Consider the following 18,233-nt stretch of genomic DNA (forward strand, 5'->3'; position numbering starts at 1 on the left):
TGCATCTAAACAGTCAGAATTAATTTGAAGGTTTGAAACCTCCAAAGATTTCCCGAGCAGTAAACCATCTCTAATTGCTTCCAACTCTATAGCCGCTACTGAACCTCCTAATCCAAACTTGCTTTGAGCTGCAACAAAAAAGCCAACTGAATCCCACAGAATACAACCCCTGCCACCCTTCTTCGAAGTGTTATCCCATGAGCCATCAACAAAGACCTGGAAAAAATCCATGTCCTCAATTGGATGAAGTGAAATTTGCTGAACCAAATTTCTCTCAACCAAAGATTTTGCCTCTAGTCGCATGAACTCTTAACCTCATGCTATAAAATCTTATTTTTTTCTTATCTAAGGTTCATTCGGGCCAGCTTGCGCGCACCACGATTACATCTTTAGGGGAACTTTTATATTAATGCCGTCGAGTGGGTGCAAACCCAAGATATTAGAATTTCAAACTAAACAAATGGCAATGCCCAAGTAAAAAAAATAAACGAGGAAGACAAATTTAAAAAATAAAATAAAATTCTTTCAGACTATCGAACCTCCAAGATTTATTGTTTGTATCTATCAATTCAAGAGTGTGGATCAGTGCTCCTCTGACGCTATTGACCACAAATTACAGGGGGTCCACAGGGTTTGGGTGATTGGGTTTTTTTTCTTCTAATTTTTATGTTTTATTATTTTTTACCTGTAAGCCTCACATGATTTGTAGTTGTAACACTGTCAAGAGAGCACAGAGAGATGATCTGGACTCTCAATTCAACCACTTTGCAAAATCCACAACCATCAGGTTCAACACTGAGAATCTCATTGTCATGCCATATATGAGTATTTTTCCCCATTTCCCACGATCCAAACCCTTCCCTTTTTAAGCTCTCAACGAAGCTTCTCCATCCCCATGACAGGTTATTTCCAACTTTGACTTGCAAAAAAATAAGAACTAGGATAATATGTGTTCTTAAACATTTTAGCCCAAGCAGCTTTTGGATAGGACCACAACCTCCAAACACTTTTCATTGCGAAAGCTTGATTTTGCAATATAGGATCTCTAATACCCAACCTACCTTTTGCTTAGATTTACATAATCTATGCCAAGATATTCAATGAATTTTGTGCTTCCCATTGCCATCATCTCAATAAAAATTTGCGATATCCTTTCTTTTTTTTGTTTGCCAACCCCAATTTCCAAGGCTCTGCCTTGACTAATCCGGTGTTTGACCCGGGTAGCACACCTGGTTGTGGTGGGTGAGTCTCCCAGCGGGAATTTTTTGCATCCACAAAGTTTCGATATCGGAACCTTGCTTAAGCGGACCAAGCTGCTCATCACTTGGACCAACCCCTGTTGATTTTTGCCATATCCTTTCTAATATCAGACAAAAGAGATTTGTGTTATGACATTTCACTCCCTATAAATAAGAGAAATTATTACAATGATTTTTCGTAATTTATTTTTAAAATATATTCTTCCTTCTAATAATTATTGTAGGTGCACGTATTATCACACTACAAATGTGATGTATAGATTATTAACCAAATGGAGCACATACATTGTGATTTATTGATTGTTACCTAATTGGAGCACACACTTTACATTTGCTGCACGAAGCATCTTAATTTAAAGAGGTATAGTTAAAGAATTAGCAAATACGATTTTTTTTGGCCAAATTTAACTTTTTCTTTTTCTTTTTTTTTTACATTTTTTTTATGAGGTTCATCCGGGCCAGCTTGCGCACACCACGATTACATCCTCAAATTAATGCCGCCGAATGGGTTCGAACCTAAGACCTCCCCGTGGGAGGTAGAGTCTTTAAAATACAATTAACTCTATCAGAAGAATATGAGAAAAGTTACACAAAAGTAAGTAAAACCCTTTTCTATTTTGAAAATGTTATCTAAAATATTCTATTACCACATCCAACTTTATACTTATCTTTCGAGAATATGATAAAAGATGAGAAGGTCAAATGAAGTCATATATTATGAAAATATTTATAGATCTGTCAGTTTTGACATCTTATATTTGATAGATTCTCAAACTGTGATATACAACAAAATTGAATATGTATTAAAAGTATAATTAAAGCTTAGATTGTAAATACACCAAGATTCGACGTGGGAATGCATACACACCTGTCATAACTAGAAAATTTTATTAATAATAATAATAATAATAATAATAAAATAAAATGTTCCCTACTATACATAGCTGATCTACTTCTTTCTATGCATGAGGCATGCCAAGCATGTTAACATCAAATCATGAAAAAATTATCAAAAAAAAAAAAAAAATCATGGATAATATAATTATTAAAAATATAAAATATATAGTAATGAGAGGATAAGTTTTTTTTTTCCTTGGATCTTAGGTTTGTCGAGGTTATGCGCACCACATCTAAGGACTCAGTTGATAACCCAATGAAAAACAATTTCTAATGTTTCTTGATTTAGTTGGTCAAAAACCGGTTGACAAAATTATTTTGTTTCTGGGATTTTTGTAGCATGAATTGAAATATGTGAACATTTTTACCTCAAGAAACGCTTTTGGCACAAAAACAAATGTTGGTGCTTTTTTTTTTTTGGTAAAATTTGGGTTCGAGTTGGGATTAAGTGAAACAATTTTAGAGAGGGTCTCCAGGGAATCTAGCATCCTAAACATAAGAACCATGTTGAAACTCTCCCATATCATGAAAGATCTCTTCAATTCATTGCTTCTTCAACCCTAATGATGAGGATCGTTCGATATTTTATGTTCTGTATTCCGGTGACCCAAGTTATTCTTCTTCTTTATCTTCAAGAAACCCTTAGTCCTTGTCTTTGCGAAAGAGGTCCATGTTCTTCATCTTCTCTCTTTTTAGTTAATGCAATAAATCGCTAGCTAATATTGTTTCTAATCTAGAAGTAAGTTCTATCAAACATCTAAAAAAGTTTTCTACTTGCATAAACACTCAACTGCTTTTAGTATTTCTTATAGTAAAAACACTAGGTGGGTTATCAAATGGGTTTTACATCTTCAAGATAGACTTTTATACTCTTATAAAACACTTGGTGAGAGGGGATCATTAGGCCTTATTAGTTACAATTTTTATTTTTACTAGGAAGACCTAGATAATCACAATTAATGAAAATGGCATTATCGTATCCTATTTTAGATTATTTTGCATACCTTTTTCTAGTATCTCCTAACAGCTATTGGTATTTAGCCAATGGACGATTAAAAGACAATTACAATTTATCCTCAAAGGATTGGCTCAATTGGCAAAGGACCAACGCTTCATAATTGAAATAAAAGGTTTGAATCTCCTTGTGGTCAAAGCCGAAGCCTTACAATATAGAGCAAATTGCACGGACACCTCAAAATAGAGGTCTTCAACCACTGACACCTCACTTAATGTTTGAAAAACACAGATACCCCAAAATTAAATTTTCATTGAATACATTAATTCAATTTGTCACTGAAAACAAACATTAGGGTTTCAATTTTGCTAAGCTTTTTACAGAGTAGCCATCTAAAAACATTAGAAGTACCCCCACTAGAGCATTAGCTGCTGGTGCTTATGGAATATGGCTTCCTAATTCCAAGTCAAAAGTTACGACTCTTGGAAGTTTCACTACCAATTAGTGATTTCGCCCCCAGTAACTTTTACCAGTCTAATTGATCCAAGAGCTCTTCAAAAATCTTCTCTATAATAAGATAACTTGGTTCACAATAATAGATAATTGAAGAACTTTAGAGGTTTGGACAGCTAGGGTTTCCGGTACCAACATTAGGGTTTCAATTTACCAGATCTAGAGACGAAAAGGCAGGTGAACCTAAAATAACCCAGTGGAAATGAACCAGAGCAAAAATTACCTCATGTTTATGCTTGCAAATTGAAAATGGAACTTGAAAAATTAACACAGAGACTGCTGCTTTAAATGAACCCAAAACCAGAGATGCCAGATTTTTTTGTTTTGGGTAACAGAGATGCTAGAACTTGAAAAAAATCCTAAATAAAAAATCACTTTAAAAACTAGATATCTTGTCAAAGGAAAGTCTTGTTAATAATTCATTTTTACACGAATCACATCATTCCAGGACCATAACATCCAATTGTGGGTAGAAACTCTTGCAGGAAAAGGTCCCAAAGGCACAGATTTAGGAACAAAAACCATCTCGCCATAGAACTGTATCTGTAATTATATTCTGTAATTTTTCATCTGCTTCTTTCAACAAAAATAAAAATAAAAATCATTTTTGCGAAACACCAAGCTTTTGTGCATTGTAGTCTTTTTTTTTTTTTTTTGGCCAGTTTTCCTAAACTTAAAATCGCAGTTTTTGACCTTCATTCAGAGGTCATTACCCAAATAAATAATAGAACCGATTGTCAACTCTTTTCTCACTTGCTGGTGTTCAGTGGTTGCGGCCGTGACTGATAGATTTTGGCGGCCAGAGTCTGAATCGGAGGAGGTCTGCCAAAAAAGAAGAAGAAGAAGAAGAAGAAAACCAAAACGTGTAAATCTCGATCACTAGAATTGATTTGGACCGCTCAGTATTGTGCAGCACTAAAGCATGACTCATGTTGAAGAGGAGGAGATATGTTCAATGACTTGCTAGTGAAGAGAGAGACAATGGCAAAGAAGTGACTTCGAGTAATCATGCTTCAGTGCTGCACAACTAATGCGCAAAACAGAGCTGTGAATGGTGATGATGCAATCTTGTGGCGAGATTCGATCTCGACCACCTTTTTTTTTTTGAACTATAACTGTTGAAACTAGAAAAAGGCATAAATGTGCAACACCGCAGTTGAGCCCGACTTAGAGGGGCACTAACGTAACTTAACTAGATGAGGGTATTCTTGTCTTAAAACATTTTTTTATTTTGAAAATCAATGGTCAAACAACCAAAATATAATAGTGGATAACTTGTAATTTTTGGAAAGGACCAATGTGGGCAGTTTGTAATTTTTGCCACTTAAATAGGCAGTCAAGAGTTTTGGTCCAACTTTAAAAAAGAAAAAACTTGAATTCCTTTTACACTTAAGGTAAGAAAAGTCGGTAAAATATGATTGGAACTTGACGATGTTTTGCAGTGTCGACAGGTACCGATACGAAAAGCCAAACTGATAAGAGAAATCCAAAAGTCGGTGATAAGTTGAGGAAAATATTGCGATGTATCGCAAATAACTTCAAAATATCGCGATATATTTCTCTATTTTCTCTCTAATCATGTGATCTCTTTTCTCTACTTGCTACTTCAACTCGATTTTCCAGCCATTCTCTCTCTATCTACACCCTCTTATCTCTTTGTACTGTCTTTTAGGTTTCTTTTTGCTTCTCAAACTGACACATGCAAAAGCAACTCCAACGATTGCCTAACTAGCTTTAGCACCGGTGGAAACTTGGAAAGTCGGAACCCCATTTAAATGTTGGTTAAATATCGCCGACATATGGGGGTTTCACCCGTTTTGCCAAGGGGCTAAACCCCTAGTGTTGGCTGTATTTCTTACCCTTACACTCCACTCACGATAACCACATTGGCTTTTACTCCAGCAATAGAGGAGTTAGCAGTAAGCACTAAAGAGAAAATGGAGGCCCAATAACTCGCCTTCCTAGGCCCAGCCACAGTGTCTTTTGGGCTTATCTTCTGTCACTAGAAACTGGCAAGAATTAAGAGATATATTAACCAGAGCTCGATTCCAGCCCTACCACAAAAGCATTTTTTCCAAAATCGAAGCCAAACCAAAACACCTATATCATTTTCTTTTTTATTTTTGTAATCAAAACACCTATATTCATTTGAGGGTCTTGTTTGGGTCATAAATACGCATGACCATCAAGCCAAGCATTTCAAACAGTAAGATCGAGATTTTGGTCGAAATTCAATGGTCGAGATTTCGATCTCGACAGAGATTTGTGATCTGACGGCCAAAATCTTGGCTTGACAGTTAATGCGCTTGACCCAAGCTTTTTCCATCATTGGAGATCACATGAGATGAGCACGTCTCAATACATTTACCCATACACGGTCTAAACTATTGACAAAAAAGAAACCCATGACATTTATGTATGAAAGAAAATGGGAAGACTATCAAGACCTCCAGGATTAAATTAAGAGGGGCTGGTCAACAAACCTTCAATCTCCCACCTATATGCTCTAGCAAAAAAAATCCTTCCTTGCACTAAAACTTTGAAAAATTGGAGCAAATCAACTGTATCTATGGCATCCCTTAGAAATTACTAAACTCCAATAATATCCGAAAGATGTTCAAGCTCTCCCTCCTTATGACCAAACAGATCCAAACTAAGTCGAAAATCTCTCTTAAGCTTAATGGCTTGATGAGAGAAGAGTAAAAAAACTGGCATCAAAGATCTAGGGTTCATTGGTTAAAAGAAGGTGACAAAAATACTGTCTTCTTCCACTCAATCAAAAATCAAAGAAGACAAAGGAATGCCATACATAAAATAAAAAAATAAGAAGAGGCACTGGTTGTCAATTGAATCTAAAATCTCCAAGGGGATTTCAGTTACTTTGCGAATTGTTACTTCTTCGTTTCCTCAGTCTCCCCATCCTTTTCTTCCTAGTACCCAACCTGCATCTCTATGGAGGAAAGGCTTTGTAAACCCTTCTCGAATGAAGAGATTAAGTTTGCCTTGTTCCAGATGAAGGTGAACAAAGCAACATGAATTGATGGGCTTTCAACAAGATTTTACCATAAAAATTGAAACACCATTGGGGAGGACCTTATTGATGAAATTCAACACTTCTTCAATAAGGGCTAGCTCTTGAAGAGTCTAAATAGAAAAATTATAATCCTTACTCACAAAAGGAAAAATCCTCAAGAAGTGAATCCCTTAAGACCTATTAGCTTGTGCACAATTCCATATAAGATAATAGCCAAATGCCGAGCTGACAGGTTAAAACCTTTTCTTAACTCATTGGTGAGTGAAACCCAAAGTGCCTTTGTTCCAGATGGGTCCATATCAAACAACATCTATCTTACTCATGAATGCCTCCACTTCATGAAGCAATCATCTTCTAAGACTAGATGTATGACACTGAAGCTAGATCTCTGCAAAGCATATGATAAGATGGAATGGAGTTTTATTCGTGATACTCTCAGTAGTTATGGTTTCGCAAATAAATAAATAATGTAATGCATAACTACTATAGATTATTATATCAAAATTAATGGTCAGATCACCAACTTATTCCATCAAAAGGGCTTTGTCAAGGTTACCCCCTTTGTCTCTATATATTTATCTTGTGCCATGAAGTCCTCTCTAGAAGACTTGCAAGTTCCAATGGAATTCCTGAATTGCCAGGTTTAACATTTGCTAGGTCAGGCCCCAAAATTAATTATTTGTTTTTTGCAGACAACTGCATGTTATTTACATCAACAAAATTTGAAAATGCAAAACATTTGATTGATATTTTGGGGGAATACAGAGATGCATTGAAGTAGCATATAAATAGCTCAAAATCATTAGTCCTATACAGTAACAATGTCCCTACACAGACCAAGAGCCACATCATATCTCTCAAATTGTTAACATGGAAGAAGGGCCATCTCTTGGAGTTTATTTGGGGTTACCTCCAATATTGGAAAATCAAAATCCCAAATTTTCTCTTACCTTTATGATAGATTAAACGGAAAATTAAAAAGGTGGAAAGAGAAATTGCTTTCCCAAGCCAGAAAGAAAATTTTGATTAAGACAATGGTGAATGCATTACCCACCTATACAATGTCTAATTTCCTTATTCCAAAGGAGATGGACAATAAATTAGTGCAGCTCATTGGGAAGTTTTGGAGGAAGAACAAGGGAAACTCTGGTATTTGTTGGGTAAGCTAGGATAAAATGTATAGGCCCAAGAATTATGGAAGTTTGAATTTCAGGATCTTCATGCTTTCAACAAAGCCTTACTGGCAAAACAAGCTTGGAGATTCCTGTCATATTCAAATTCTCTTTGGACTCGAACAATAAATCAAAATACCTTAAAAATGAGAATTTCCTCGATGCCAATGTCCCAAAAGGAGCCTCTTGGGGTTGGAAATGTATTTTGGCTGGCAGAGAAGTTCTTAAAAGAGGACTAGTCAAGAGTATTAGGAATGATCTTTCTACTAAAATTTTTTATGATCCTTGGATTCTAGGTTATGCTTACATGTTACCCTCAATCTGGTCCCATTGTTGTGCATGACCTTATTGATTGGAATGGTAGATGTTGGGAATCAAATTTGCTTGACTCTCTTTACCCAGGAAGAAAAGAAAACAATCTTGACTATTCCAATTCTATCATTGGATGTGGAAGGAAACTAGTATTGGGAAGTTTCAAGTAGAATCAACTTATCACACTTGTTTTAGTTCTTGAGAATCTAATCTCAATAGAGTTTCCTCTTCCACAATACCTAACTAGAGTAGAATTTTGAACATGAATACTCTCCCAAAGATTAAAAAAAATAAAAATTGAAAATGCAAAATATTTGATTGATATTTTGGGGGAGTACAAAGATGCATCGGAGTAGCATATAAATAGCTCAAAATCATTAGTCCTATACAGTAACAATGTCCCTACACAAACCAAGAGCCACATCTCTCAAATTGTTACCTCCAATATTGGAAAATCAAAATCCCAAATTTTCTCTTACCTTTATGATAGATTAAACGGAAATTTGGAAAGGTGGAAAGAGAAATTGCTTTCCCAAGCCAGAAAGAAAATTTTGATTAAGACAGTGGTAAATGCATTGCCCACCTATACAATGTCTAATTTCCTTATTCTAAAGGAGATGTACAATAAATTAGTATGGCTCATTGGGAAGTTTTAGTAGAAGAACAAGGGAAACTCTGCTATTTGTTGGGTAAGCTACGATAAAATGTAAAGGCCCAAGAATCAAGGAAGTTTGAATTTCAGGATCTTCATGCTTTCAACAAAGCCTTATTGGCAAAACAAGCTTGGAGATTCCTATCATATTCAAATTCTCTTTGGGCTTGAACAATAAATCAAAATAACTTAAAAATGAGAATTTCCTTGATGCCAGTGTCCCAAAAGGAGCCTCTTGGGGTTGGAAAAGTATTTTGGCTGGCAGAGAAGTTCTTAAAAGAGGACTAGTCAAGAGTATCAAGAATGGTCTTTCTACTAGAATTTTATGATCCTTGGATTCTAGGTTCTGCCTACATGTTACCCTCTATCTGGTCCCATTGTTGTGCATGACCTTATTGATTGGAATGGTAAGTGTTGGAAATAAAATTTGCTTGACTCTCTTTACCCAGGAAGAAAAGAAAGCAATCTTGACCATTCCAATTCTATCATTGGATGTGGAAGGAAACTAGTATTAGGAAGTTTCAAGTAGAATCAACTTATCACACTTGTTTTAGTTTTTGAGAATCTGATCTCAATAGAGTTTCCTCTTCCACAATACCTAACTAGAGTAGCATTTTGAACATGAATACTCTCCCAAAGATAAAAAAAAATTATGTGGAGAGCTACGCAAGATGGTATCCAACTCAGACAACATTATTTGAAAGGGACAACAGTTCTACTACTTTGTGTTTATTATGTTCTTCACAGGTGAAAGATGTAGTACATGCTCTCTTTCATTGTGACCACGCAACGAGTTGTTGGAGGGTCCCCGCCATTGAGGATTGACTCTTATAAATTTTCGGGTAACTCCTACCATGACTAGCTGGATTTTCTTGATAGTTGATTTGCAGATTCAAACCAAAAGGAACTTGTATATACTGTGAATAGTGTATTATGCTGGGTCATTTTGTGTGTATGTAATAATTTTATTTTTAATGGCACGATTCCCTCTCTTACTTCCTCTATGTATTTTTTGAGAGGTTGTTTAATGATATATTCTTCTGCAAACAAGCTACGGTTCCACATCCATTTAAGGTCTAAATTACGCATAGGTGGAGGATGAGAGTTCTTTTACTCTCAGCTTCAAAGTATACACTGATGCAGAGTGGGATACAACATCCAAACAGGGAGGAAGAACCTGCATTTGGAGCCTACTAGTGGTTTTGTACTTGCTAAGGCCATCTATGCTTTTGGTTTTTAGTTTTAATACTTGAACTTGAAGCTATTAGGGATGCTATTTTGACTGCTTTGGAACTCTGTATAACTCATGTAACTTTGTTCTCATATTGCCTCAAAGCCTTGATGGCCTTAAACGGCGGACCCAGTCACTAGACTGCCCTAGCCGTGGTTTGAGTTAACATATTATGAGGCCATTTGATCGATTTATGTTTATTAGTATATCTTATTATCCTGTAATGAGAGGGCTGATATATTACTAGGGGCTCTAAGTTACACAAACTTTGTAGGGTCTAACGGCAATCTTCTCTAGCCTTCTTCATATACTTTTCTTTCTTGGCTTCTAGCGTTAAGCTAGAGAGCCTAATATAATTCTTATCTTGACCCAAAAAAAGAAAAAGACTACAGCGTGAATGGTGCACAAAATATCATTAAAAAAAAAGCCCATAAAAAACAACTTTCTTGTCTTCTTTCATTCCTTGCCATTATCTTCCCCATGCTCTTTCTTCCATGTTCTCATGAATTCGAAGTTCTGAGAGAATTAATACTAACAAATGACAACATATAAATGAATTTCAAAATCCACCATTATTCTAGGGATAAAACATTTAGTTATTAACACGAGAGGAAGTAACATTCAGTAATCAGAAAGAAGCCCCACAGCAACTTACTTACTCACAAACCAAACAAAAGGAAAACCCCCACAAGCACAAGGGTTTAGATGCTGGGTAGCTTCGAAATGATCCCAAAGCTTTAACTGCCACTCTCAGGATGTACTGGTGGTATAATATTGCTGCGGCGAATGCTCCAAGAAATGGTCCAACCCAGAAGATCCACTGAACACCATTAGCAAATAGCAACCAATTTGTTTCATTCAATTAGTCATTACTAAACCCCCAAACACACCACAAAGCTTTCTAACTGAAATCTACCAATAAAAAACGTCTATTAAGGATCAACTTACATGATCGTCCCAGCTTGTATGCTTGTTGTAAATCACTGCAGCACCTAAGCTTCTTACTGGGTTGATGCATGTACCAGTGATTGGAATAGTAGCCAAATGAACCATGAAAACTGCAATTCCTATGGGCAATGGAGCCAACACCTACCATACATGAACGAAAATAATGTTAAACGGAGCTCTTTGATCCATCTCATACTGATCACTGGTGTTAATTTTGTACTTACAGGGACATGAGAATCGCGTGCATTTCTCTTGGGACCAGTGGCAGAGAAGACGGTGTACACAAGCACGAAAGTTCCAATCATCTCAGCTCTCGAGCAATTCCCAGTTGAATACCCATGACCAATTGAGTTAGCACCCCCTCCTAGCAAGTCGTAGTTGTGCTTTTGAAAAGCCTTCACCAACCCAACTCCGGAAATAGCACCCAGACACTGGGCCACCATGTAAGCTACAGCTTTGATCAAAGAAACCTTCCTTGCCAACAAGAAACCAAATGTCACAGCAGGGTTGATGTGACCACCTGCATTCCAAAGAAACAAGAACAGAACAAACAACCCATTAAGAAACTCAAACAGAGAAGGGGTGACTCATGAGTACTGAGCTTTCAGAGGAGGAACTAACCAGATATTCCAGCAGTACAATAAACAAGGATAAAGAAGATCATGCCACCAAAAGACCAAGCGACACCCAGAAAACCAACACCATCACAAGGTTCAATTGAGATCTTGTAACCGACGATGGTAGCTTCAGTTATGTAGAGAAAGAGAAGGGTAGCAATGAACTCAAGAGATTAAAGCTCGTAGAAGGACCAACTCCTGAGCTCCAATATGTCAATGAGAGGTGCCGTTGGACGATCTATGTAGTCTTTCGTAGGAGCTCTTCCATCGTCACTAATTTCCTTCGACATCTTCCTTTGTTTGATCTCCTTTCTTGGTTGTGTTCACGCTTTTTTTCCATAAACATAAATTATATTAAGCAAGTCGTGTTATACACTCAATTGAGGAAGATCCAACAATCGGGGAGAAAAATGTGACCAAAATGTTTTATGCCACGTGGACACGGCCTTCCGTCCCAATGCATCAAGCACAAGAATTTAAAGCCCTGAAATTTTTACAAAAGTACTAACATCAAAGAATCCAAACCAGAATAAGGAGAAGAACAGTGTAAATTTATGGAAACAAAAATATATTGTTGTATTGAAAAGGGGTTTCTTTTTCAGTGAGGGAGAGAGTGGTGGGCCCATACACGATGAGAGCCAGGCGAACAAGTAATCAGCTCGCTATGGTTCCCACAACTCAAGTGTAGCAAATAGCATCCAAACGAAAACGAAGGGTTATAAAGTTTCTAAAGGATACAACCTTATCTTTTTCCCACCCTATCTGTTTCTTCACTTTTAAATTTGTCTCCATCTAAGATATTCCATCATTAACTATCATAAATTGCTTCTTCATAATGCTTGGGTTGGGCCTATACGTATGGTCTCTACATTGTCAAAAATGAATTAGTCCTATCTGGTTGAAAGATGCAAATCCAAAACATGAGTTTATTATGGTATATTCGTGGCTAACAAAAAAAATTAAAGAAAGAAGTGAAATACAAATTTGCTTACATATGTAGGCCTCTTGGAATTTGGTGAAACATCTAGCTCCAGCACTAGGCATTGCCAAGTACTTAGCATAGCAAACTGAGGCTAGTTTCTGTTATTGTCGAATCCTCATATGGTTGTTCTCTGTTGTTTGCACACAATGCATATTCTTTGTTCTTTTTATTGCAAAACTTAATATTTTTCTCTGGTAATATTGTTGTTTTTGCAGTTTTTTGGACCAGACTTGGTGGTTGCTGGTAGTATGCAGAGTGAGACATTGGATATAATTAGGATCGTTGATCAAAAGATGATAGGAACATACCATATTTCCTTGGATGTTTTTTATATGCAAAGTGAGACATTGGATACAGCTAGGATCTTCTTCTTTTTTTATAGGAACATGTCATATTTCTTTGGATGTTTTTTATTTTCTTGATTGTTTTAGAATATATTTATTTATTTTTATTTTGGATACATGAAAAACAATGCATACATATTGGGATTTTGATCATTTTTAAATGTTACTTGTCACTTCAGGTGTATGTTTCTTCTAGCTTAGGAAGACGATTTTTTTTTAAAATTAAAAAAAATAATAATAATAATAATAATTTTGGCGACGATTTTATTTCTTCCGTCACTAAAAATGACCCTTTATCCACGACAAATTGTAACCGTCGCAAAAATCCCATTATCCGCGACGAATTGTAACTGTTGCAACAAATTGTAACTATTGCCAAAGATCCCATTATCCTCGACAAATTGTAACCGTTGCCAAAAAAGGCAACATAGCCTTTCATTTTTTGTGACGGTTTTTATATTTTTTTGCTACGCTTATGAACTGTTGCCGAAAATAAAATAAGTGTTATAAAATAAAGAGAAAATATATTAGATACAAAGAAGAAAGACAAGATGAGTTCAATCAGAACTAATTCATTCAGTTGAGTGCATTACATATTTATAGTAGAAGGAGCATCTACTCTGATATGGAAATACAATATATGATTCTTGCACACAATAACATATTCTTGATATGGAAACATAGATTGCCGCCCAAGATAGAAGGTGCATAGAATGGAAATATTGACTGCCAATATTGTGTAATGAGATGGTTGTGATCTTCACCATTATTGCATCCTGAGGTAATTGAGATCTTCAATTGGAAGTACAATCTCTTTGGGGTAATGGACATCCATAATAAATATTATTTATAACACTCCCCCTTGGATGTCCATCAATAGATAATGTACCTCGTTAAAACCTTACTAAGAAAAACCCTGTGGGAAAAAAATCTTAGTGAAGGAAAAAGAGTATACATATCTAAATAATACGTATTGGTAGCTGCCTCATTAAAAACCTTACCAGGAAAACCCAGTGGGACAAAACCTTGGTTAAGGGAAAAAGAGTGCAGCACGTATCCGCTCGAAGTATTGCGTTTTGAGAAGAAAGACAGCAGACTATGTATCATTATGTTTTCTATTCCAAAGTGAAAATAATGATCGACCTCCTCGCACGTTTTTGTAAACAATGGAGTTTACCTTGTCCATCTTGAAATGTAAGTGCATCATGATAAAAGGTATGTGTTTTATTGAATCTAAGAATCAATCAAATAATAAGATATTATGTTGCTTTAATGATTGTGGTTTTATTTAATGTATATAGTGGCTGCTAGCTTTGCACCACAAATATTGTTAAATGCATCTGAAATTGCAAGATTTGAAACTGTAAATGAATACAGTTCTACAGATGCACATGAAGTTGAAAGATTTGAAACTGTAAATAAGTACAGTTCTGCAGATGCACTTGAAGTTGCAAGATTTGAAACTGTAAATGAATACAGTTCTGCAGATGCACATGAAGTTGCAAGATTTGAAACTGTAAATGAATACAGTTCTGCAGATGCACATGAAGTTGCAAGATTTGAAACTGTAAATAAATACAGTTCTGTAGTTTTTGAGATTAATTCTCTTTTGAAATTATAAGGAGAAAATATTAATTCTCTGAATGATATCATGCCTATTTGTGGCCGAGTAAAATAATGGACTATTAATGGAAAGTCATGAAGCTCGTATTATTGGTTCTGTTCCATTCCCTGAAGTGAATGCAACAATTAATGATATGCCTGAAAGAAGGCAAAATTAAAATTATGATCATGACTGTGGAAGAGGATGAGACAAAAGACGGAATAATTACCGTCATTATTATGGAAATAAATAAGAGAATAATAAGGATTCTCAATATAACAATTCAAGGAGTGAAAAATATTTATTACCGATGTGGTATGAAAGCCATTAGACATGCATATGTCGTACTCCACAATATTTAATTAAGCTTTGTCAAGCCTTAATTAAAGAAATAAAAATAATGTGGAGATAAATTGGATTTTCCAAAATCATGATACTTGAGCAATTTTTGCTTATAAAATAAAATGATGATTTTAATGGCTTCATAGATACTACACATCTAGATGTTGCAAACTCCTTTGAAGATAATAGTTGAAGATTTGGTTATGGTTATTTTATTTGATGATGCGAAAGCCAATGTTCATATAAAATCGGTAGTACAACATTGATTGGAAGCTCCGGAAGAGCTAATCTATTATTATCTGGGAGATAAAATTGGTTATAAATAATTCATTATTTTGTAGTAAGTCTCAAAGAAACTTATTAAGTTTCAAAGCTATTTGCCAAAATTATTATAAGATTGAGACTACAAATAATGGTATAAGTAAATATCTATACAAAGTTATTAGATATTTCCCCCAATTTGTACTACACGAATATCGCATGGTTGAAACACATGCTTGGGTAAATCAAATGAACATTGATTCCAATAATTTTATTATTTGGCATGACCGGTTGGACCATACCGGATCAAGTATGATGCAAAAAATTATTGAAAATTCAATTGTCATCCATTGAAGAACTAGAAAATTCTTCAATTAAGTGAATTTTCTTGTATTGTTTGTTCTCAAGAAATATTTATTATTAAATATTCACCAGCTAAAGTTGAGATTGAACATTCTACGTTTTTGAAACGTATAGAGGGTGAAATGTATGGGCCCATTCACCCATCATGTGGACCATTCAGATAATATATGATTTTAATAGATGCATCTATAAAGTGGTCACATGTATGTTCATTATGAACTCGCAATTTGGTGTTTGCGAGATTGTTTGCTCAAATAATGAGATTAAGAGCATAATGTATGAATTATAAGATAAAGACAGTTTGTCTTGATAATGCTGGTGAATTTACATCTCAGGCTTTATGATTATTGTATAACAACTTAGATCACAGTTAAATAGCCTGTTACTCATGTTTATATCCAAAATGGTTTGGTAAAATTATTTATTAATTGTCTCCAATTAATTGCTAAACCATTGTTTATGAGAACAAAGCATCATTTGTATGCATGAGGCCAAAAGGTTGTCATAAATTCTCCCTATTACAATTGGCTTATGGTCAGAAGCCAAATATTTCTCATCTTAAAATTTTTGGATGTACGGCTTACGTTCCAATTGCTCCACCACAACGTACAAAGATGAGTCCCAAAATAAAGTTGGGAATATATGTTGGATATAAATCTCCTTATATAATTCAATATATTGCTAATGATAGGAGATTTATATAATGCAATACTTGCTAAGTATTATTTTGATGAATTAGTTTTTCCAACATGAGGGGGAGAGAATAAACAGTTGGAAAAAGAGATTGATTGTATGCATTATCATTATCTCATTAGATCCTCGATCGAGCACTTGAAGTTCAAAGGATAATGCAATAAATATTATAAATCAAGCTGTTGACTTGCTAAGAGTTACTAAATCTCATGTTCCAACTGTAATGCTCCAATTAGAATTGATGTCCCAAGGACAATCTATCAATGCAAATGAAATTAAACCACGTTTAAAGCGTGGAAGAACAATCGGTTCCAAGGATAAAATCCTAGAAAATGAAATGAGCAAATGATCAAGATGGTCATAATATGGAGACAATTGATTATGAAGATCCCGAAGACATAACTTTCTATAAAACCCCGAAGAGGTTCGGTACCTGAAAATAATGAAGAGATCTCGATTAGTTATGTCATTGCAGAAAAAGATGGAACCGAAAAGATAAAGTTGTCGACAACATTTTTGCATATTATGTTATTGTTGAAATAATACATCAAGGCGAGGATCTTGAATATAAATTTGTTGATGAATATAAATCAAAAATGATTGGCCAAAATGTAAAGACGCAATTCAAGCGATTGAATTTGCTTGAAAATTAAACTTTTTGGACCCGTAGTCCAACATCCGAAGGTATAAAGCCGTTGGGGTACAATTGAGTTTTCGCGAAAAATGAAATGAGAAAAATAATGAAATCGTGATATATAAAGCATGAATTATGGCACAAGAATTATCGCAGATGCCGGCATTGATTACATGGAAACATGTTCTCTTGTGGTGGATGCAATCACCTTCGATATCTTATTAATCGGCGATATGAAAATTTTGACATGCGCTAATGGATATTATTACACCTATTTATATGGCTCACTCGAGTGTGAAATATATATGAAAATTCCCTGAATGATTCAAAATGACTGAAGCATATAAAAATTCCTAGGAAGTTTGTTCAATAAGGCTTCAAAGATTATCAAGGCATATATGGTAATCTCCTTAGTGGATATTTACTAAATGAAAAGCATAAAAATGATCCAATTTATTATCGTGCTGATAACGTGTTATAAAATAAAGAGAAAATATATTAGATACAAAGAAGAAAGACAAGATGAGTTCAATCAGAACTAATTCATTCAGTTGAGTGCATTACATATTTATAGTAGAAGGAGCATCTACTCTGATATGGAAATACAATATATGATTCTTGCACACAATAACATATTCTTGATATGGAAACATAGATTGCCGCCCAAGATAGAAGGTGCATAGAATGGAAATATTGACTGCCAATATTGTGTAATGAGATGGTTGTGATCTTCACCATTATTGCATCCTGAGGTAATTGAGATCTTCAATTGGAAGTACAATCTCTTTGGGGTAATGGACATCCATAATAAATATTATTTATAACAATAAGAAAATTCATGTAATGCTTTATATTAGAGACGATATTAATATACATCACTATTTATAGATATTTAGAGACATTAATTAATTAAAAATTCCTAAGTTTTAGAGTCATATTTTTTAAAATGCCCCTAATAATATTTTTCTCATGTCTCTATTGAATTCCATGTCTCAATATCACGTTTCTATTAAAAAAAATTACCAAAAAAGAAGAAAAAAAAATTAAAAATCCCTAATTTCCTCCTAATATTATTTTCAATACCAAAAACAAAAAGCCCCCTAAATATTTCTTCCATTTATTCCCTACAATATTTTTTCTCTAATCAACTTTTACCAAAAGAAACCAGTCAAGCATTATTTCTTCTATTTCCTCACGGCTTCTCATCTGGCTGGCATATTGGCAAGGGCTTGTTATCTGGTTGCTTGCTAGAGTGTTGAGGTTCAAATTATATTGGCAAGGGTTTCTTCCATCTACAATAGGGGATTTTCTTTTTTCTCTTTACCTTTCAGCACTCCCATTTCAATGAATTGTTTCTTTTTCTTCTTGAAATGTTTTTTTAATCAAATGAACATTCTAAGCCTATACAAAAGAAACTGGTG

The 18,233-nt window shown here is 34.9% G+C and overlaps 1 pseudogene across 1 annotated transcript; it reads right to left on the bottom strand.

The window, feature by feature from the left end:
- Nucleotides 1–10,439: 10,439 nt before the first annotated feature.
- LOC149015272 (putative aquaporin PIP2-8) lies at nt 10,440–12,143 on the bottom strand (annotated as a pseudogene). Its single transcript, XR_016173405.1, has 4 exons — nt 11,595–12,143; nt 11,198–11,493; nt 10,974–11,114; nt 10,440–10,845 (listed from the first exon to the last, which is right to left on the bottom strand). The product of XR_016173405.1 is annotated as a putative aquaporin PIP2-8 (transcript).
- Nucleotides 12,144–18,233: the final 6,090 nt, after the last annotated feature.

The sequence above is a fragment of the Hakea prostrata genome, chromosome 5 (assembly GCF_041222555.1).
Source record: "Hakea prostrata isolate BN-2017 chromosome 5, UWA_Hpros_2, whole genome shotgun sequence".
Taxonomy (NCBI): domain Eukaryota; kingdom Viridiplantae; phylum Streptophyta; class Magnoliopsida; order Proteales; family Proteaceae; genus Hakea; species Hakea prostrata.